Consider the following 21,939-nt stretch of genomic DNA (forward strand, 5'->3'; position numbering starts at 1 on the left):
GATCCACCATTTCAGTGAGTACTGATTTCTTCAGCACTGAGTAATTTTCGTTCTTAAAAATGAAGTGCCATTATTAGTAGCACTGCTATTGGAAAGTACCTGAGAGAATGAAATAGCCCATTCCAGGCTGGCTTTATAAGTCACTTTGGTACAAAGTTTTCAGTCAGGGTCACAGATGTAGATAATAGTTTCCCAGACCTAGTATCCCACACTTATGGTACTGTTGTAGTTTCCATGGAAACAGGATCCAGTGTCCATGCTCCCACTCAGAGAGAATTTGACCCCTTTACACAAAGCCACGCTTTGTTTTTTAGCCTCTCCAAGCACCAAGCTCCACCCGTTCCAGATCTTATAATAACCTTCTCTCTTTTGTGAAGATATACCATCGTTTCTCCAATGAGTTGTGTCTCTCTCACTGAGGTAAATTGAAACTTTTGACTTAGTAGAATTCCAGATTAGTCCCCATTTTAGGTTGGCTGGGCTGTAAATGTCAGGAGTAAATTTAGGGGATGGAGAAAAAAAGTCTATGACTCTTTTGGGGATGTAAAAGAGATCTTATTTGCTGACACTGTAGAGCTAATAATATTATTGATTCTCACTCCAGACAATAAGACATACTAATAAAGCATCGTGGCTGAATGTATTTTAGATGGCGAATAGAATAAGAAATAAATATTCAGCCATCGGAATGCAGTGGGGTTGTAGTTAATGGGAAATTTGTCTTCAGAGATGTGAGGGGATTCTTTACTACTGCCTTCTTTGGAAACAGTAATAAGTAAATAAGGAAAATAAGTGGAGTTTTCAAAACATCTGTTGGAAAAAAAAAAAACCCAGCAGGGTAAGGAGCAATGTCTTTTGCCCAAAGACTATAACTAAAATTTGCAACTAGTAACTAAAGAAATACATTGCTAGGTATGGATGGAGAAATGAATATGAACAATATTTCTGGCAATTTTACTCTTCCACATCACGGGCCATTAATCTAATATATCCTGTGCACTCATGAGGTTCATTGTGTCTTCCAGGCCTGTATATCTGTTTAGAGTAAAACTTTTTTGTAGAGAAAAATCCAGGTTTGCCCTGATAAGCTTCAGGTTCAAGGATGAACCTTTTCTTTTTTTCCAGAAAAGGATAGGATGATAAAATGGAGTAGAGAAAATTAATAGGACTATTTGCCTCAAATTTAGTAATTGTATAAAGTTCAATAAAAGTTGTCATACCCCATGCATTTTTTGCTTTCTCTACCTCTCAATTAGTTTTGAAATTTTGTTAGAATGACATGGAACATTGACAATATAAAGCTTCCACATTTACCTCTGGCTACTGTATCATTCCTTTCCCTCCACTTAATCCAAATACTTGGAATGTTATCAAACTTTACTGGCTTGATTTTCTAATTTACCTATTTGCATATTTCAGTTTGGCTTTCTTCTCTTAAGCTTTCTATTAAATCTTTTTCAAGTTTTCAAATTCTTCTGCATTGTCAAATTTTGGTAATCAATCTCCTATTATTTGAACATTTAATCATTCTCTTTCGTGATGTATTGTCTTTTCTGAGGTTGTTTCCTATCTCTAGAACACATCTTACATTGATACTTCTTTTTTCACTTAACTAGTATAATCTGATCATTGCAAACATGGTAATAATTCTTCTGTACTCTGTAGATGATTTTATCCAGCTCTGAGGTCTTTATCTTATTTGTAATCTGAGTGTATACTTTATTCATATTCATATTTATAAATAAAATCTTGGGGCTGGGAGTTTGACCTAGTGGTAAAGTGCTTGCCAAGCATGCTGCATGAAAACCGGAGTTCGATTCCTTAGTACCATATACATAGAAAAAAGCCGGGAGTGGTGCTGTGGCTCAAGTGGTAGAATGCTAGCCTTGAGGAAAAAGCAAGGACAGTGCTCAGGCCCTGAGTCCAAGGCACAGGACTTGCAAAAAATAAAAATTAAAAATTAAATTAAAAAAAATCTTATGTACCATGGAATCAGAATCAATGACACATCTGTTGCCACATTTACCTAAGTAAATTGAAAATACCCTTTGCTGATCACAATTTATACTCTCTTCAATCTCCCCAATGATGCTGATAACTCACCTATCTCTGCTACAAGTTAAACACATCCCAGAGCACTCAGCTCATCATTTCCAAACTTTCATATTAGTCTTTTCTTTGTAACCTATTCCCATGACCCAGTTCACCTTATACACACTAAATCCGTGCAGATTCTGAAAGTTCACATTGAACTGCTACTATAACTGTGAAAAGTGCAATAAATACCTATAAGCAATTATTCAATAATTCCATTTTCTCCAAAACATTCTATTTATAATTTATTGTTCTCATGGCTCTAAACATATCTAATATCCAATCTTGTAAATTTTCCCTATAGTCCTCTAATCCTCTAAGTCCACCTCTTTGTTTTTCATGCATTTTATATAAATGAATACTATTTTAAAGGAAGTAAATGCATGCTATATTCTGCTTAACATCATTTTATTACTTCCCAGTGTGGATACATAGTTTTTGACAGTTTTAGCATTGTTTTACAAATGTCCATCTTCGGGCCCACGTTTTCTTGCATCTTCATATCCAACTACTATTCTATGTATTCTGTTCAAGCAACTGGACTGCACATTAAAACACAACATCACATGTCAGAGGGGCTTTCTGGTAATGGTTTTTCTAGACTTCTACTTCAGACACAGTAGAGAAAACAAAACCCATAGCCTTTAAAGTCTAACTCAATTACTAAAGCCTCAAGAAAATTTTCATTCTCACCTGCTTTTCCATAATCTGTTAGAATTCTCCTAAATGAATGAGACTTTTTCTACATTTTCTAAGTCGTTTGGCTCCCCCAGAGATATAAATATATCCATGTGCTAGAACTATGCTTCTTACAATGTGATTAATTGAAAGATATCAATTGAATAATTGAAAGATATTTATTGAATCAACTAATAAGAAATGGGTAAAAGGTTATGATTTTTCTTGTTATTCTACATTTACTCAAGACACTTTTCTCTATTTTTGTTTGGAGGTTTATGATACATAAATGATACTTGTACAAACAAGTAGTAAATAGTTAATGAAATTATTTTCACATCAATTTATGAATGTATTAAATAGTGCTGCTATTATTAATATTATAAATGATATTTGAAATAGTGCCATTTATTTCCATATAAGCAAATTATTAACATTCATCTCCAGATGTAACATTATAATAATCATAAGTAGTAAATTTGTATGTGAAGACATAAATGTCTTAGTATTCATGAAGCACATATGATTAATGACATTACAATTAATCCATAGAGACTTTCTAGTCATGTCTCTTAGCTTAAAACATATCATATGTTGAACAAACAAAGCTAACAAACTTTATGTAAATTTTCCCCAAAACAAACTGACTTTACTTTAAAAAAAACTAGAAGAAAATAATATTCTGTAACAAATGAACAGGTTAGCATTCATAAGTTGCACAATCATGACTATAGTAATGAAATGAAACAAAATAAGAAAAAACAATAAATTATACATGTGTACTTTTAAAAGTTTAATAATGGAAATATGATGCTCTAGGGTGAGCCAAAAGGAAAGAGAAATTCTCTATACAGTTAGAAAGGCAAGATTTCCCTATGCATTACAGTGCCTGAGGGCTTTACTTCAACATGTCACTTAACGAGTCACCTCACTATTTCTGCAGTGTCTTACTGCTTAATCTTGAGAGGCTGTCATTCTGTGCTGCACACAGACCACCACCAAACTGCTGCAGACTCTTCAATTATAATTTCTTCTTTCCATTTTCTTTTCATGTCTTTTTCTTTTCTTTTTGTGCCAGTGTTGAAACTTGAACTCAGGACCTAACTGCTATCCCTGAGGATTTGCATTCAAAGTTAATCAATTTACTTTCCTCTGCCTTTTTCCTGCCTAGGCTGGCTTGGAACTGTGATCCTCAGAGCTCTGTCTCTTGAGTAACTAAGATGACAGCGTGAGCTACTGACACACTTCTTTAAGAGTCTTGCTTAATGTACACATTGCTGTCATCCCGGAAACATATATGCAAATCCTCCAGAGTTATTCATCATATCTTGATCAAAATGCACATTATGATGGAGATTTTAAAAAATATCTAGAAACATTTCCATTGAAATTTGAGAATAAAAATAGAAAACTCTCTTCTAAGAGGATTTCTTTCACCCCACTTTGAAACCTGATCTACAATTCGATCGAATGCTCTTGGGCACTATTAAATAGTAATAATGAACTTCACCTAAAGCCCTTAGTAATTTTGTTCCACATTTCCTTTGCTAATTATCCACTATTCCCTATTTATTATTACTTCATTCTCTGCCTCCAGGCCGTCTAAAATTACTAAGAATGATAAATTAAACAATACATTTGGCACTAAGTTAACCTGTGGGGAGGGTTATGATTTAATGGGTTGTCTTCTGAATTAATTATTTCTGAATTATTTAATTGCAGCTTCTAAACAAACTTCTTAGAAAATGTGACCCATTAGAACTTGCAGCATATTTCTTACAAAGTTATGGCAAACTCACATCTCACCATACTACTTTTAAGCTAAATTTTAATACAATTATCCTATATTTCCAGCGAGATTTACTGCATGTATTTTTATAATTTTAAACCAACATCTAATGATATTTCCGAAGTATGTTACTGCTGTAAAATTAAATCCTTGGCATTTGAAATCAGTGTTATTATATTCCCCTAAGTAACAATAGTCATTGACTTTTATACTAAAGTGTTATGAGTTTTACTACATATATACTTGTTAGATTAGGCACAATGTTAAAAGAAAATGATAAAGTCTTTAACATTAATTATTTTCCCCCACCAGTCTCATTACAAATGTATGATAACAACGTTCTGTTTCATTGAGTTTGAAATATTATTTTAAGAGGAATAGTTTGTCACAAAGAGGAAATCACCTTGCAAGTAATTTATTGTGAACGTGAATTTAGCACACGCCCCCCCCCCACATACACACACATGTACATCTCATCTTGTAAAGGAAAACTGTTACTGATGTTTATCAAAATGTGAACAAACAAAGTCTCCTTTTGTCTTTATCAGAAGCAGCATGACCTGAGGTAGAAGAGATCATCTGTTCCTAATCCATGGAATTTTCCCAAATTAATTATCAGATCCAAACCCCCCAAAAAATCTTCTCAAATTTTATACATGAATGGCTTCAGAGGTGATTCAATGATCTTGATAAACTCTGTCAATACTTGGACTTGCTAGATTGCTGCTTTCAAATGTTTCAAAAACTCAGTGTTAAAGAGCAAGACTCTACAGAGTGTTCATGTATTTTCTACCATAAATGTTAAAATTTCCAAGTATAGGTTGAGATTTTTTGGTAAATATTCAAAACTTATATGTGCATTTTTCTTTCCACATTGTTTTATCTTAACTCTAGTTAGTACACTAATTCTCTATGTGCTGCTAGTCACAGGCTTTTTTGCTTTATATCTAATTCCTACACTTTAAAAACAATTAATAAGCTGGATGGCTTACACCTGTTAACCTAGGTACTCAGGAGGATGAAATTTGAAGATCCCAGTTCAAAGCTAGTGAGAACCTTATCTCCAATTAACCACCAGAAAACTAGAAATGGTGATGTGGTTATAGTAATAGAGCAATAACCTTGAGCTGAAGAGCTCAGGAACAGCACCCAGGCTCAGAGTTCAAGCCCCATAGAGCCATTAAAAAGCAAACTCGGGTAGAGAGTTTGGCCTAGTGGTAGAATGCTTGCCTAGCATGCACAAAGTCCCAGGTTCAATTCCTTGGTACCACAGACATAGACAATGCCAGAAGTGGCGCTTTGTCTCAAGAGGTAGAGTGCTAGCTTTGAGAAAGCCCAAGGACAGTGCTCAGGACCAGAGCTTACGCCCTAGGACACGAAAAACAAAAAAAACAAACAAAAAACCCATAGAGCAAAATCAAATATTAAGGAATGGAAAGTTCTCACATAAAACCTAAGAAATACACATTTAAAAAAATTTTGCTAGGTCCCGAAGTTTGGCCTAGTGGTAGAGTGCTTGCCTAGCATGCAAGAACACCTGGGTTTGATTCCTTGGTACCGCATGCGCAGACCAGAGCCAGATATGGTGTTGTGGCTCAAATAGTAAAGCTCCAGCCTTAAGAAAGTCCAAGGACAATGCTCAGGCCCTGAGTTCAAGACCCAAGACTTGCAAAAAAAAATATGCTGGAACACTATTTGACATTTTAGGTGCCCTATTTTATTCAGGTAAATAACACTTAAGATACTCCTGTGAATCTTGTTTGATAGTTTCTATTATATTTAGGCAGCCTTAAATGCAAACATTATAGTAATTTCATTAATAGGTAATAAATTTCACAATGCTAATTTGACAACAGCATTTCCTGAAACAGTTTGCATAACATATTAAACCTGATCATAAAGGTCAACAGTCAATTGCAAAGTATAAATTGTTGAATGTACATAGTGTAGAATGCTACAAAAAATAAAAATAAACTAACTATAAAAATGTATAAATTGGGCCAGAAGTTTGGCATAGAGATAGAGTGCCTGTCTAGCATGCATAATAGACCTGGGTTGAATTCCTTGGTACCACATATATAGAAAAACAGGAAGTGGTGCTATGTCTCATGTGGTAGAGTGCTAGCCTTGAGGGAAAAAAAAAAGCCCAAAGACAGTGCTCAGGCCCTGAGTTCAAGCCCCAGGACTGGAAAAAAATATGGATAAGGTGTACAATCATAGCGCTAATTGAGATAAGCAAAATAAAATTATATATATAGTATATGTACATATATATCATATTATACATATGTAGGTGTGCATATACATATGTGTGTGTATGTACAAATCAATCTTTGCTATGACATTCTGGACAATGGCTAGTTTCCAAGAGAAGGGATCCAGTCTCGATTTTGGGTGCTTAGCAATGCTATTTGACCAAGAGAATAGTTACATTTTTCTTGATCATTAACATCAAAAACTATATTATATGACTAAATTTGACTAATTTCTTTTCCAATGCTTTTAAAACTCTACATTCACAAATGTCTTAATTTTTAATTTGGGATATTTCATGTGGTTTCCATCAATAAGATCCAATTTAACTTTCCACTTCACTATTAATTCCTGAATGGATACTTCCTTCAAGTTAAAATCAAACACTCAGACCTCAGTATCAATTTTGGTATTTAAATTTCTCTTCTGCTTTATATACTGCTTTTGAAAAAAATCATCTGTATATTATAAATGTGTGAAGAAGTAATTTGTTTGTGATTTGATCACCTACCATGAAATTAAGCTTTTTTTTTTACTTTTATTTGCAGGTGTTTTACTCCTTAGCCAGTACAATTTCACTAAGTCCTTAATGGGTATTGTTTTGTTATTTTCTTTTACTTTGTGTGTATTCTTTTACTTTTGGTCTACTGCATGTCAGCAGCTCAGGCTGACACAGAATTCATGATCTTCCTCTCGGTTTCTGGTAATAATGATATGTGCTTTCACTAGAACTCAAGATTTCAGAAAAGTTTTCTCCAAAAACAAGTTCTTGTCCTATGTTGTTTGAAAAGTTCATTTCACAGAACATTCATTATTATTCTAGGTGGCAACATAATTTTTTAACTTGTATTTACACACATTTCAATATCCTCCCAAACTGTTTAGTTCATTGTAATTTCATGAAGTACTTTCTGATTTGGAAGACATAGTGAATTTTACTTCTTTTGCAATTTTTATACAGTTCTTCTGGGATTTAAAGTATAGTTACTGATTATGTTTACTTTTACTTCTAAAGTTTACCAATGTGCTCCAGAGCCATTCCATAATCATTAAAACATAGAGGTCGTTCAACATCACGATTAGATAAATGCATATCCAATTCGTGTACACTGGAATATTTTTGTTGAATGCATTTGAGGCAGTTAATACTTCTCAGGTATTTCTTTACATGAGAGACAGATACTAAAGCCACAAGATGTGTCATACAATAACTTTACCACTCCTTGAAATGATGATGATTGAATCGTTTCATATACATATATTTTTTATTTATTTATTTGTTTGTTTGTTTGTTTGTTTGTCGGTTGTGGGGCTTGAGCTCTGGACCTGGGCACTGCCTCTAAGCTCTTCAAGGTCAAGACTACCGCCTCACCCCTGGAACCACATCACCATTTCCAGTTTTCTGGTGGTTAATTGGAGATAAGAGTCTCACAGATTTTAGTGCCCCAGCTGGCTTTGAACCTCGATCCGCAGATCTCAGCCTCCTGAGTTGCTAGAATTACAGGCATGAGCCACCATGCTTGGCTAAATAATTTGATATTTTTATTGTTCTCAAAGGAAGCGTATTTTCTTTTCTTTTTCCCCGAATTTTGTGCTAGTCCTGTTGCTTTAACTCAGGGCCTGAACACTGTTCTTGGGCTTTTTCATCAAAGCTAGCACTCTGCTCCTTTCGCCACAGCACCACTTCTGGCTTTTTCCATGTATGTGGTACCTAGCAATTAAACCTGGGTCTTTGTGCATGCTAGGCAAGCACTCTACCACTAGGCCAAACTCCTGGCCCAGGAAGTATATTTTCAAACATGGGATATGATCAATAGAACTTATTTGTTTTTATAGTTCATAAGAGTTATGAAGATTAACAAGAGTGAAACAAATTCTAACTCTGGTGTTCTAACTGCATATTTTATATTTCCCAAGTTTTGTTTCCCATTTTGCTTAGAGAAAATGACCATATTTATACAATATATGATATAGCAACTATAATTATCTATTATATGAGTTATACTAAATGCCTACCATAAAGCAAATTCAATTGCAATTATTAATGTCAAGATTTCAATACCTGATTTGACAGTTGTGTTTACTATGTTTTCTGTCTAGATAACTATTTAAACTTTAAGGTACAAATAAAGGTAGGAAAATTAGAGGTTCCAAGTATTTCACTAGATTGTACATATTTTTGCTTGATAATATCTGACATAGTTCCCTAAAAAATAAGTCAAGAGTTTGATATTTCAAAGTAAGAATAATTAGTTGAGAGTGGGGCTCATATAATAAAACCAAAATATATATAAGGCAAATATACATGATATAATTAATGAATCTTTTTGAATAAGTTTTCAAGTGAGATAAGACTTGTACTCCCTGAAAGTGTATGCAGAAAATTAATGGTAAGGAAGGAATAAAGATATATTCTAATTGTATCAAGTAGATTTTCTATTCTATTCCCTTAGGGAGAAAATATCAGTTATTGATAAAGATGTTGCCTTTGTTTTCCTTTACATTCTATTAGTTGCATGTATAATTTATCATTTAGTGAAATATAAATATCCATTTAGGTATAATTATATTTTACAGAAATGAAGTAAGTGTATAAAATACTCTACAAGGTGCAAATTTCCAATACTCAAGATATTTACAGACATAATTTAAATTAGATTTAACTAAAAAAATAAGAAAAACCAAGGATGTTTTCAGATGATTCTGCCTGCAAGAGAGTGATATGTTTGAAATAATATTAACAATTATTTCATTTTAATTTGAAACAGTATCTCTAGAAATAATTTTATATTTATTACATAATTATTTAACTCATTTTTCAGTTATAGCATTTAGCATGTAAATAATATCCTAAAATGTAAATCTACAGGAACAAGTTTGATGGGTACTACTTTACTTTTTCTAAATTGCATGAGAACTGCATGTGTAATATAATAAGGTTTTGTTTTTCTCTTAAAATTAATAGGCAATTAACTGTATCAATGCAAATTTTACCAGTTTTATGTATTATTTCCACTTATATTTTTATAAAATCCTTATTCTAAATATATTTTAGCTAATATTTAAATAGTATTACATAATATTTAAAAATGTAATATCTATTAGTAATCCCAATTGTACAGAAAATGACATAATGTGTGAATTCTGTTAAAGAAAAACTAAGTTATTCTATAAACTATATGTGTTGAACACTTAGATTTCATTATCATTTCAGGGTAATGACCAAATTACTTTTATGCTTATTTATTCATTATAAGTGATTTGTTTTAATTCTCACAAATCACCCTAAGATAGGAAAGAAAGTAGAATGTTTTATCTAATCAGTTGATTTTTTTTAAATATTCTGTATTAGGTATTATATCATTTTAACTGGAAATTTTAAAACCATGAGTAGTTTTGTTGAATTTGGCTTTTTCTATTCCTTGGAACTGGTCTCTATCACTTGAGGCACAACTCTATTCTAGGTTTGTTGATTTGGGGGAATGAAACTTTTAAGGACTTTCTATTGTGATTGGCTTCAAACATGGATCTCGGATCTCAACTTAAGTAGCTAGGTTTGTGGACTTGAGCTAACAGTACCTGGCTTTTAATACAATGCAAATAATAAAAAGTATAACTTAAAAAATGACATTGATGAGCTTGGTACAGTGGCTCACACCTGTAATCCTAGCTGCTAAGGAGGCTGAGATCTGAGGATCAAATTTCAAAATCAGCCCAAGCACAAAAGGGACCTAAGACTCATCTCCAATTAACTTCTAGGGGAAAAAAAAAACAAAAAACAAAACAGGAAGTGAGGCTTGGCTCAAGGGTAGGGCTGCAGCCTTGAGCTGAAGAGTTCAGGGACAGCACACAAGCCCACAGTTCAAGACCCATGACCCAAAAATAAGTAATTAACTAACTAATTAAATAAATAAATAATGACATTGTTGACTAAAGTGGTCATGTTTCTTAAAAAAAAAAAAAACTAAGATCTATTGTGAATCTCTGCTAGGAGAGCCCAATTTTTCTACTGATTATGATAGATAAGGGAAACCATTTAGCCTATGTTCCTTTGTGTCTGGCTTACTTCACTTAAAATGATTTTTTCTAAGTCTTTTTATTTCCTAACAAATGGGACAATATCGTTCTTTCTGACAGCAGCATAGAATTCCATTGTTGATCCACTCATCAACTGAGGGACATCTAGGTTTGTTCCATATTTTTGTTATGGTAAATAGTGCTGCAATGAACATCATTGTGCTAGTGGATTTAATATGTCCTTGTTTCTGGACAATTGGGTAAATGCCAAGTAGTGGAATTGCTGAGTCATAGGGGAGCTCTATGTTTAGTCTTTTGAGGAACTGCCATATTGTTTTCCATAGTGGTTGGACAAGTTTTCACTCCCACCAACAGTGTAGTAGTGATCCCTCCTGGCCACATCCCCTCCAGCATCTGTTGTTACTAGATTTCCTGATCCTGGCCATTCTGACTGGACTGAGGTGGAATCTTAGAGTTGTTTTAATTTGCATTTCTTTTATGACAAGAGATGTCGAGGATTTCTTCATGTGTCTATAGGCCATTCTTATTTCTTCTTCAGAGAAGTCTCCCTTTAAGTCTTTGGCCCATGTTTTAATGGTTTGATTGTTTCTTTGGAGATTAGTTTTGGAAGCCATATAGTATGATGCTAAATGAAAGGACCTCCAGGATATAGAAATAAAAACCATATAACGGGTGATTGTTGTCCTTAATGTACTATGTTATCTCTCATCACTTGGTTATCTCACATTGTTACAATAGTTCACCTTGTTATCTGATATATTTTATATATGCTTAATTGGTTATTTGAAATATTAGAGGGAAGGGGGGAAATCAAGTTGTATGGAGAGAGGGGTGAGGGAAATGGGGACCATGACATGAGAAAGGGTATTAGCATGTGTGAAGTAATGTACCTTCTATCTGGTGAATATAATGTAACCCTTCTACAAATTACAATAAAAAATATATGAAAAAACTAAGAATAGCTGAATAAGCTATACAAAATCATACCATTTTGTTATTTACTTCATTATTATAAATGTTCTGTACAATGGGATTACATTTACATGAGTCAGAGAAGGAATATGTTTCCTTTCAAACAGTGTCTTCTGTTACTTCACTGGCTCTCAGGCCCCCCCTCCCTTCTCCACCCACAGGTGTACAATAAAATATGTTAATTAAAAATTTCATACTCAAATTTAGTGCTAAATTATTTTTCAGGAACTACACAGTGAGCAGAGTGGATTAGTAACCCCCACATATAAAATCTATTTCTCCAAATGCTTCTTCACAGTTTAGATTTTTTATTTTTTGGTTTGCTCATAGATCATGACTTTATTTTCTAGAGAACAAGAATCTTTTTAAAAAATAATTTTACTATGGAGCTTTCTAAACTCCAAAAAGCCTCATCAGAAAACTAATAATCAATGTAGTGTGTACACATGGAAATCCCTAAAGACTGTTGAAGTAGTGTGTGTTTGCAGTATCCTGCCATCTGAGAAGTCTTACAAACGAAGACCCATTGCTTTCTCCACTGTGAGTTGTAGAAGGCAGAGATCAATCAAGAGGTTAAGAGTTACCATTTCACAAATTAAAAACTGCGTGATAAGTTTAGTGTCAAAAAGCTTTAATTATCTTTCCCTACCTTGTAGTGTAGATAGCTTAATCCAAATTTCCCAGTAGCTGATAGTAGTTGACAACTTAGAGTGAGAGACCAAGCAGAAAGACTGTATTTGCTGAAGGAGATAATGTAGTTCACAAAATGCTGGGGCTACTTTCTGAATCTTTACAAAATGATGTGTGGTATCCCTTCAACCACACAAGTAAGGCAGAAAACATGATCCATGGTATGGTTTGCAGAGCATTTGATTAAGGCAGAAATGATGTGAAAATATCTTTACATAAGGTTCTATGATTTTTACTGTTTATATTGTTTATGAAGAATTTATAGTATTACCAAAGTTCCATGGATAATGTGAATGCAATATTCAGAAAATGTAGACTCTAGGGATTATATAAAACTTTTGGCAAGTAATTCATTTCTTATGTTCATTATTTTTATCATTATTTTTTTTAATTTTTGGAAGTTTAGCATTTTTCTTTTTAATTTTTTTTATTGTCAGAGTAATTTATAGAGGAGTTACAGTTACACTCACCAGATAGTAGATGCATTACTTCTCACACATTGATTTGTCATTACTTTAAATGAATACTTCAGCAGATTAGAGAAAATGATAAGAGAATTTTAGTAACATTTATGGTGTGATTAAAATAGTGATTAGTTCTGTAAATTTTCAAATTTAAAGGTGTAATTGCTTGCAAACTCAGGGATAAGTTTGGTGAATCATGCTCATAACCTTAGGTCCTCAACAGGCTGACATTAGAAAGTTTGCAGATCCATGCTAGACTGGTGCAAAAGCATAAAGAATATACTATCTGAGGAAAAAAGCCTTAGCGATGTTAGAAATGTATGTAGAAAAACTAAGGACTAACAATGGCTTTAGGCAAAAATATGACCCTTTGTTGATAAATAAGATCATGGCTTAAGGGGGAGACTACTTGTCTAGTATATCCAAGGCCAGAAGTTCAAATCTTTGTATAAATAAACAAGTAAATAAATAAATTTAATATCTGTTACATGAAGGACAGACTTTTGTGTGAGGGAAATTGCAAGGAGCATTAACAATTTAATCTTTCTATATTGTTCTAATATTCTAGTGATAGCCATAATCACTTGTAAAATTTATATCATAATTTCATCCTTGTATTTTTCAGTTCATTTTATTACTCATTATCAAAATTTTCCCTGAATTTCCTTAGTAGTTAATAAAAATATTTTCTGACACACATATATATATATATATATATTGCTTGAGTTTGTATTTTTTGTGCATGTGCCATTCATTCATTCCTTCTTCAAGTCATCAATGAACAGGTAAGTGTTGATAAACTATTATTTTTATGATACATATGAGACCTTGGAAATTTCAATTTAAATTAGATTCAATTATTGTTCTCAAACAGCTTACTGTGAAAGAGTTGTTACTAGTCTTTATTGATCTACTTTCAGAAGAGGCAATATAATCTTTAACAAGACTTACTGAGTGAAAGTCAGCATTGCTCTAGTAAGAAACCTCAGTGGTTCATGATGACAAAGTTTTATTTCTGGCTTATGTAAAAGTTTATGGCTCTGTTCTTGCTTCATGTTTGATCCTTCTGTCAGAATCGAGAGTGAATCAGGAGACCCCATTTGGGATATGATAATCACAAGAAAAAAGGGTGAACTGCAACATGCAAGATCATACTTCTCCAGGTTGCTTCTGAGAACTGCTGCCTCTTCTCCTGGCTTCCTGATCAGAGATTAATTGATTGCACAAATTGACAGTAAGGTGACAAAAAAATCCCTAAGATGTGTGAAAGACATCTGTGTGGATGAAAGTGTCCTCAAAGAGTGTAAGATCTTCATCATCATGCCATCTGTCATGTTATGCTGCGATTACTGTCATAGCCATTAGTTACATGGGATTATTTTGATATTTTATAAACCTGTTCATAAATATGCAGTGATCATGAACTATGGATAATATTTTATCTCATTCCTCATGTACCTTTGAACCACCCATTATCCTTGACTCCTCATTGATTAGGGCATCAATTTGTTTAAAATTCGAGAGATGAGCAGGATGCCATTGGTTCACCCACGTAATCCTAGCTGCTCAAGAGGCTGACATCTGAGGATCACAGCTTGAAGATAATTTAAGCAAGCCAGTCCATTGGACTCTGACCTGCAGTTAATAAAAAAAAAATTCTTTAAGTACAGGTATGTTTCAAGGATTGGTTATTAGCCATAAACAAAAAAATAATCTCAGAGATAGCTTCCAGATCCTGAACTCAAGCCTCAGGAGTGTCACAAACAAATAACAGCAACGACAACAAAACCCAAAGAAATGTTTAAAAAAAAACCAAGAGGTATTATTAATTTATAATGGCTTAATTATAACACTTAGCAGAGAATGTCTGATTATGTGCCTGGCAACTAAGTTTTATACTAAAACATCTAGTTATCTCTGTATTAATCATTACCCACACTGAAATATTTATGTCATAATACTATTTAAAGTACTGCTAGGGTAAGATGTCTATTCAAAACAATAATAACAATTTTTTATCTTTCACATGCATTTCCATATGGAATTTGTGAAAATTAGAGTTTCTGTTAGAAAGAGCATAACTTCTATATTCTTCTCAGATAGTTAGAAGCCTAAGGAAGAGAAAAGGAAATCTTATTAACAGAATGTTTTATGTGAAATCCAGCTGCAGGGTTAAAATTTCATTATGATTCTATTTTCATATGCCCCCAGGAAAACATATACTTAATTCATCGAAGCCCCCTTTTTATCCAAGCAACACCCCTCAACATCCATATCCAACCCATAGCCATTAATATGGCTAGTTAGAGCACTCGTACAGTGAATTTGGCTTTGTTGGAAGCCCCATAGGCTTCCAGACATAGCAAAGCTACACAGCAGGATTCTCTTCAAAGAAATAACAATATGTCTTCATACACCTAAGATAATAAACCTATGGTCATGCTGCTATATTAGGTGGCTTCAATCCTCTTTCATAATGTGATGTGCTGATTCAAAAATGAAATATATAGGAAGTTTTTCATTTGGAAAAAGTCAGCTCCCCTGACAACAACTGTAAAATGTGTGTGTGTGTGTGTGTGTGTGTGTGTGTGTGTGTGTGTGTTTATAGACAGAAGCTACTCACTGAAAAGACATTTTAATTTTTTGAAAAATTTATGTTATTGTCTGAGTGATAAATAGAGGGGTTACAGTCACATTTATCGTATAGTGAGCTTATTATTCTTGAATATACTCCTTTTTATGTTTCTCCTAATTTCCATCCCCTCAACTCCTCCCAGGTATTAAATTTCATTTCTAACATACTGCCTTATGAATATCATTATTACATTGGTTCACCCTTTGTTTTTTGTCTCGTCATTTTATTTTTCCCTTCCCAAATAATTTAGCTTAAGACAAAATGTAAAACAGTTAACGATATTCAGAGAGTAATACGATTATCACTGAATAATTAGTGAATAGGAGGTAGTATTGAATTCATTTTGTATTCCTATTTATGACCCCACATAAATTTTACACTTTCCTCAGTTTCAAATAGCCTCATCTATACTGCTTCTTTTATAATATATCCTAGATTATTTTCAGCTTTCTCTTTTCCTTTTCTCTTTCTCCTCTAGATTTTTCCTATGATTGCACTCAAGTTATATCTCTTTCTTTGTTTCTTGTCTCAATTTATATTGCAAAAGGTTTATTTTCTTTTCTATGGTAGTAATACAAATAGCTATGAAGAGTGCTAATGTGCATGGCTTACTACTTTTGAAATCAATTCTCTCCAATGTTCTCTTCCAGTACTATCTAGGAAATATATATATATCATTTGCAAAAGATAGAAACTGTCACCTGTTATATACATATAAGGATCCAAAACCATGTCAAATAATTTGATCAAAGTCATTCATCCTGATGAAGTAGTTCGTCTACTTCAGATTCAACTAATCATTTTATAAAATAATGTGAATACTTTTAAGCAATTACTTGCTTCAATGTTATACCAGTTCTCCATTTCCACCACTATAACCTTATGTGTTGTTCAGTAGAATTGGCCTTCATTCTAGGCTTGCCGACAAGAAGCCACATTGAAGGTGAAAGTTAAAGTAGGATAAAATCCCCACTAGTATTCAAAGATTTTATTCATATTAACTTAATCTACTATCAATTGAAAGATTTTGAATTTACTATTAACACACCCCTCTTCAGTGAAACATGCAAATATGAGTTAGATGCAACTTTGCTGAGCATCTGGGATATCATGACAGAAAATGTGGCATGTCCTCCAAGAGTTCACAGTGTCTTGAAAGCAGGTAAATAATTAGACAAAACCACCATAGTAACACTTTCCCACAAAGTTCTACCAGCTGTAAAACTGTCAATGAGCATGTAGTAATCACTGAGGTTTCCAATAGGATGCTCAAGTACCTACCATGAAGGACGTATAGAAGGTGAACTCCATAATGACCCAGTTTCTCTGTTATAAACGAGGAAGCTGTAACACAAGCAGATAACACAAGCAGAATGATGGTGGTGTGTCTGAGCACAAAGCAATGAAATAAAAATGGCAGTACACTAACATAGAAATTGAAAGGCAATGAATTGAAAAAAGAAAAGCCTGGAACAAAGATGGACCCTCAACTATCAACAGGAGGATTAACTGGGAACACTTGGCCAATAAATGCCTGTACACTATGAGGACAAGACTGCAAAGTTTAGCAAAGACCATCTGCTGTGAGCCTGAAAGAAGAACTTACCAGGGAAAGGACTAAGTTTTGAAAGCCCAAACAGAAAGATTTCAGTAACTGGCTGGCCATACTAGACTAAGTCTCTCAGAATAAGGTCATCACTGAGGAGATACGCAGTGATCACGAATAAAACTGTGAATTGCAGGACTCAGAATAGTTGTTATATTTTAACTATCAAAAATATGCTATAAATATGAAAAATTTAAAGTAATACTCAGTCACTAAAATGTATAGTTATGTATTAATTGATTTATTTTGGGATGTGTATGCACTAACATTATGAATGATACTAAGATGATTCCATGGACTGTTTCCTTTGAACAAGTTCATCCCCTCTATTATAATCCTATACCCCCCTACTCTTCCAATTATTCATTTATTTGGCTATTTATTCACTTGATTATTTATTTATCTATTTATCTGGTCCTGCAGCTTGAACTCACTCTGAGTTTCTCTCTCTCTTTCTTTCTCTCTCTCTTTCTTTCTCTCTTTCTTTCTCTCTCTCTTTCTCTCTCTCTTTCTTTCTCTCTCTCTCTCGTTCTTTCTCATTCTTTCTCTCTTTCTCTCTCTCTTTCTCTCTCTTTCTCTCTCTCTTTCTCTCTCTCTTTCTCTCCCTCTTTCTCTCTTTCTTTCTTTCTCTCTTTCTTTTCATTTTTAGGTCGTGGAGCTTGAACTCTGGGCCTGGGTGTTGTCCCTCAGCTTCTCAGCTCAAGGCTACCACCCTACCCCTTGAGCCACAGCACCACTTCCTATTTTCTAGTGATTAATTGAAGAGTCTCACATTCTTTAATGCCATGGCTGGCTTTGAATCCTGATCCTGCGATCTCAGCCTCCTGAGTAGATAATATTACACGCATGAGCCACCGTGCTCAGTTCTTTTTCCTTTTCTTTTTCCACTCAAGGCCAGCATTCTATCACTTTGAGCTGCAATGCCACTTCCAGCTTTCTAGTGGTTAATTGGCAATAAAAACCTCACAAGATAAAGGAGGAGGAGGGATGTTTGGAGGTAAAAAACTGGGAAAAAAATGAGGGAGGGCTGTACTATCCCTTTTCTCTCTCTTTTTTCCCCATAATGGTTTATCCGCTGTTGTTATTATATCAGACTTTGGTAAATGGTATATTGTAAATATATTTATTGGTTTATTTGAATTAGGGAAGGGAAGGAGAAAGACAAGGTGATAAGACATAGGACAAAAGGTAAACAAATTTAGCTGTGATAGTCACAAGGAAATATATTGGGAATGAACTTTACAACTTGGGAGGGTGTAAGGGGAGCAGAAATGGGAGAAAAACATAGGAAGAGGTAACAATATTTGAGAAGTAATATAATTACTACCTTACAAATGTACCTGTAAACCCTCTAGTCATCATCCTGACAATAATATTTTTAAAAAGTAATCATTATCTAACTTATGTAATTGTAACCTCTCTATACATCACCTTTACAATAAAATTTAAACTTAAAAAAATCTCACAGACCTTCCTGACAGTGGTGGCTTTTAACTATGATCCTAAGATCTCAGACATCTCAGCATCTATGATTGTGAGCCCCCTGCATCCAGTTAAATCCCATTTTTTCAATTACTGTTTGATGAAGTTTATTATGAAACATAGAACTAAGAAAAAATTTTACAAAATAATTAAAAGACAAGTGATCTAAATGACAAAAAGTGGGCTATCATGCATGCAGTGGTATACAAAAAGTAAAGGAATAAGTAAGAAAATAGTTTGAAAAATCACGTTTTAGTAACACTGCCTGAAAATTCTAAAACGTAGACATAGGTGTAAATAAATCAATCACAATTATATATGAATGGATTTATCCTTACAGAGACAATACACACCCAAATAAAAAAGCCAGATAGAAAATTTAAATCAATCAGTATTTGACTACAAGACAAATTATGTTTATTTAAACCAAGTTATAAATTACATCCAATGTATTAATATTCGTAATACTAGAAGCCAATAATCATTGGATTGGACATCTTTCCCAAGTACTTCCCATGTGGGTATTTATAAGATGAATTACATGTGAAACTACAATTTTACGATAATAAAAATCACTTCCCTTAGGAACTAGTGCTTCATACCTATACTACTCAAGAGGCTGAGATCTTAAGAATCAATTCCAGCCTTTCCTAGATAGAAAAGTCTGTGACACTCTAGCTCTAAAATAATCAGCAAAAATCATGAGAGACAATACCGAAGTGGTAGAAAAACACACAAGAAAGTAAGTCAGACTTTCCAAACCTGAGTTTCAGAAGAATAAGCCAGGAACTTGCCTGCCTAGCAAGCACAAAGCCTTGAATTTAGACTCTCATAGCATAAATGAAAATCCTCAATAAATTGTGGAAATCTGCAGAAGTATATTTATGACACATGTGAGTCATATCTGTAGTATATGAGTATTTAAAATTATGCAACTAACATAATATGCAACTTTTAAAATTGGCAAAATGCTGAAACACCTCACAAAGGATATTACAGGAATGGATAAGACCAGTAAGAGAATCCTTGGGACATTGTTTATTATTTAAGAAGAAAATTCTAGCTAAATCTAAAATTGGATTAAATTTGATACCCAATAAGATTCCTAAAGCTGAAAAAGCACAACTGAAGATATTGGTATGGCTGTGGGAAGAATAAATTTCTTATAAAGTACAGTAGGATTGTAAAACTACACAACCACTTTGGAAAAATTTAATTATTTTCTTAAAACTTTTAACCATGACTTGTTTCTTTTACTTCTATTACTAGGTAAATGGTAAGAGAAATTAGATATGTATCCCTTAAAAATTGGTATAATAAATAGGCAGTAGCTTTACTAATAATAAACAAGAACTGGAAATATTCCAAATGTTCCTGAATAATAGGAGAAATAGAAATAATTGAGTAGCTTTTTCCTACTACTCTGAGACCTGTACTTCATGTTTTTCCTGCCTCAATGAACCTCTCTCCCTTGAGTTCATATGATTCTATGATTTTATTTTGATTGACACAAAATTACAATTGTGAAGCATAATGTTTTGTAATGCTTGTGAATAATGATCACAGCCTTTTCTTTGAGTCTTTTGGAACACTTTCTTTGTTGTCATTATAGACTCTCATTATACCCAGATCCACTTTAAGAGACACCAAATTCCCATGGAAGAGCTATGTATGGGCACAGTGGTTGGTAGAACCAACTGAAGCTAGTGAACTATCAGCACCAACAGTCAGCTAGATGACTGAGAGATAGGACAGCAAAACTTATCTGATCGTGATTGTAGAATAAAATTAAGTAATTTCTTCCAGCAAAGCTCAATTGACTCTCAACCTTTAAGAGACAAGGGAGTAATAAATTGGTATATAAAACGTTGTAAGACAAAATAAAAAGGTATTGCATAGTATGTGGTATTATGTGCCACAAAGCATTACTGACAGGAAATACTGCATAATTTAGAAACTCACTATAGTGTAAAGGTAAACAAACATGGTGATAGAAATCAAAAGTGTTTGTCAAGATGAAATCGACTATGATTGAAGCAGACCTTGACTGAAAGTGATCGTGAGATATGTTGATGCATGATAAAAAAAATATTCTGCATCTTGATTAGTGTGGTAAAGTCTAGGGCTCATGTTTTTAATCCTAGTTACTCATGAGGTTGAAATCCGAGGATTGAGGTTCAAAGCCTCTGGGGCTGTAAAGTCCTTGAGACCTTTACCTACAGTTAACTACCACAAAAGCTGAGAGTGGGGATGTGGCACAAGTTGTAGAGTGCTAGTCTTGAGCACAGAAAACTTAAGCACAGTGTCCAGGTCCAGGGTTAAGGCCCAGGCACAGCATAAATAGATCAATCAGTCAATCACTCGGTAGGGTCATGTCTTCTTAAGTGTTACATTAAGATACATTCACTGGCCCTAGGTGAGTTCATAGGAGACATACCCTTTATCTTAGGTTATTGAAATAGCAGTTCAATTACTTAAGATAGCTATAATATAGACCCATTTTATCAGTGTAGCACCATTCAACTCTTCAATTAGATTTTCATATAACATATGCCTAATCATTCCCATAATCTGTGTGTTTTTCTGAGTTTTCTTTTGACAATAGATATCAATGATCAAGAGCTCATGAAAGAACTTCAAATATGAAATGAGCATCATGGAGAAATGAAGATACATTATCTTTACTACCTGCAATGAAACTTTTGTCCCTAAACAGGATAACATTTTATTAGTTTTGTCAATAATATAATTCCTATATAAAATGACAAAAATTGAGTTAAACATTAATTTTTCAGATATTCAAAATCTTTATTCTTGCTATGAGTAATTAGTTTTGACATATCATCTTTGAAATAATTTTGCGGCCAGAATTTAGTTGAAAATCTCAATCATGTTTTACTACAAATTTTGGTTCTCATGCCTGTCTATGTGTACATCTTTGTAATTGATTTATCCACATTATCTTGAATTTGGGCAACAATAGTTATGTGTTGGGTATCTCTATATCTCTAGCAAGTACCAATGTTTAAAATATCATTGGGGCCAGCAGTTTGGTCTAGTGGTAGAGTGCTAGGCTAGCATGTCTGAAGACCCAGATTCAATTCCTAGGTACCATATACATAGACAAAGCCAGAAGTGGTGCTATGGCTAAAGTGGTAGAGCTCTAACATCGAGAAAGCCCAAGGACAGCATTCCGGCCCTGAGTTCAAGCCCCAGGATTTTCAAATAGATAAATAAA

The 21,939-nt window shown here is 33.7% G+C and overlaps 1 long non-coding RNA gene across 1 annotated transcript; it reads left to right on the forward strand.

Moving 5' to 3' along the window:
- Positions 1-342: 342 nt before the first annotated feature.
- On the forward strand, positions 343-14,395 carry LOC150056901 (uncharacterized). Its single transcript, XR_016537013.1, has 2 exons — positions 343-420; positions 14,052-14,395. It is a non-coding gene; the product is annotated as an uncharacterized LOC150056901 (long non-coding RNA).
- Positions 14,396-21,939: the final 7,544 nt, after the last annotated feature.

The sequence above is a fragment of the Megascapheus bottae genome, chromosome 11 (genome assembly GCF_031878675.1).
Source record: "Megascapheus bottae isolate mThoBot1 chromosome 11, mThoBot2.hap1, whole genome shotgun sequence".
Lineage (NCBI taxonomy): Eukaryota > Metazoa > Chordata > Mammalia > Rodentia > Geomyidae > Megascapheus > Megascapheus bottae.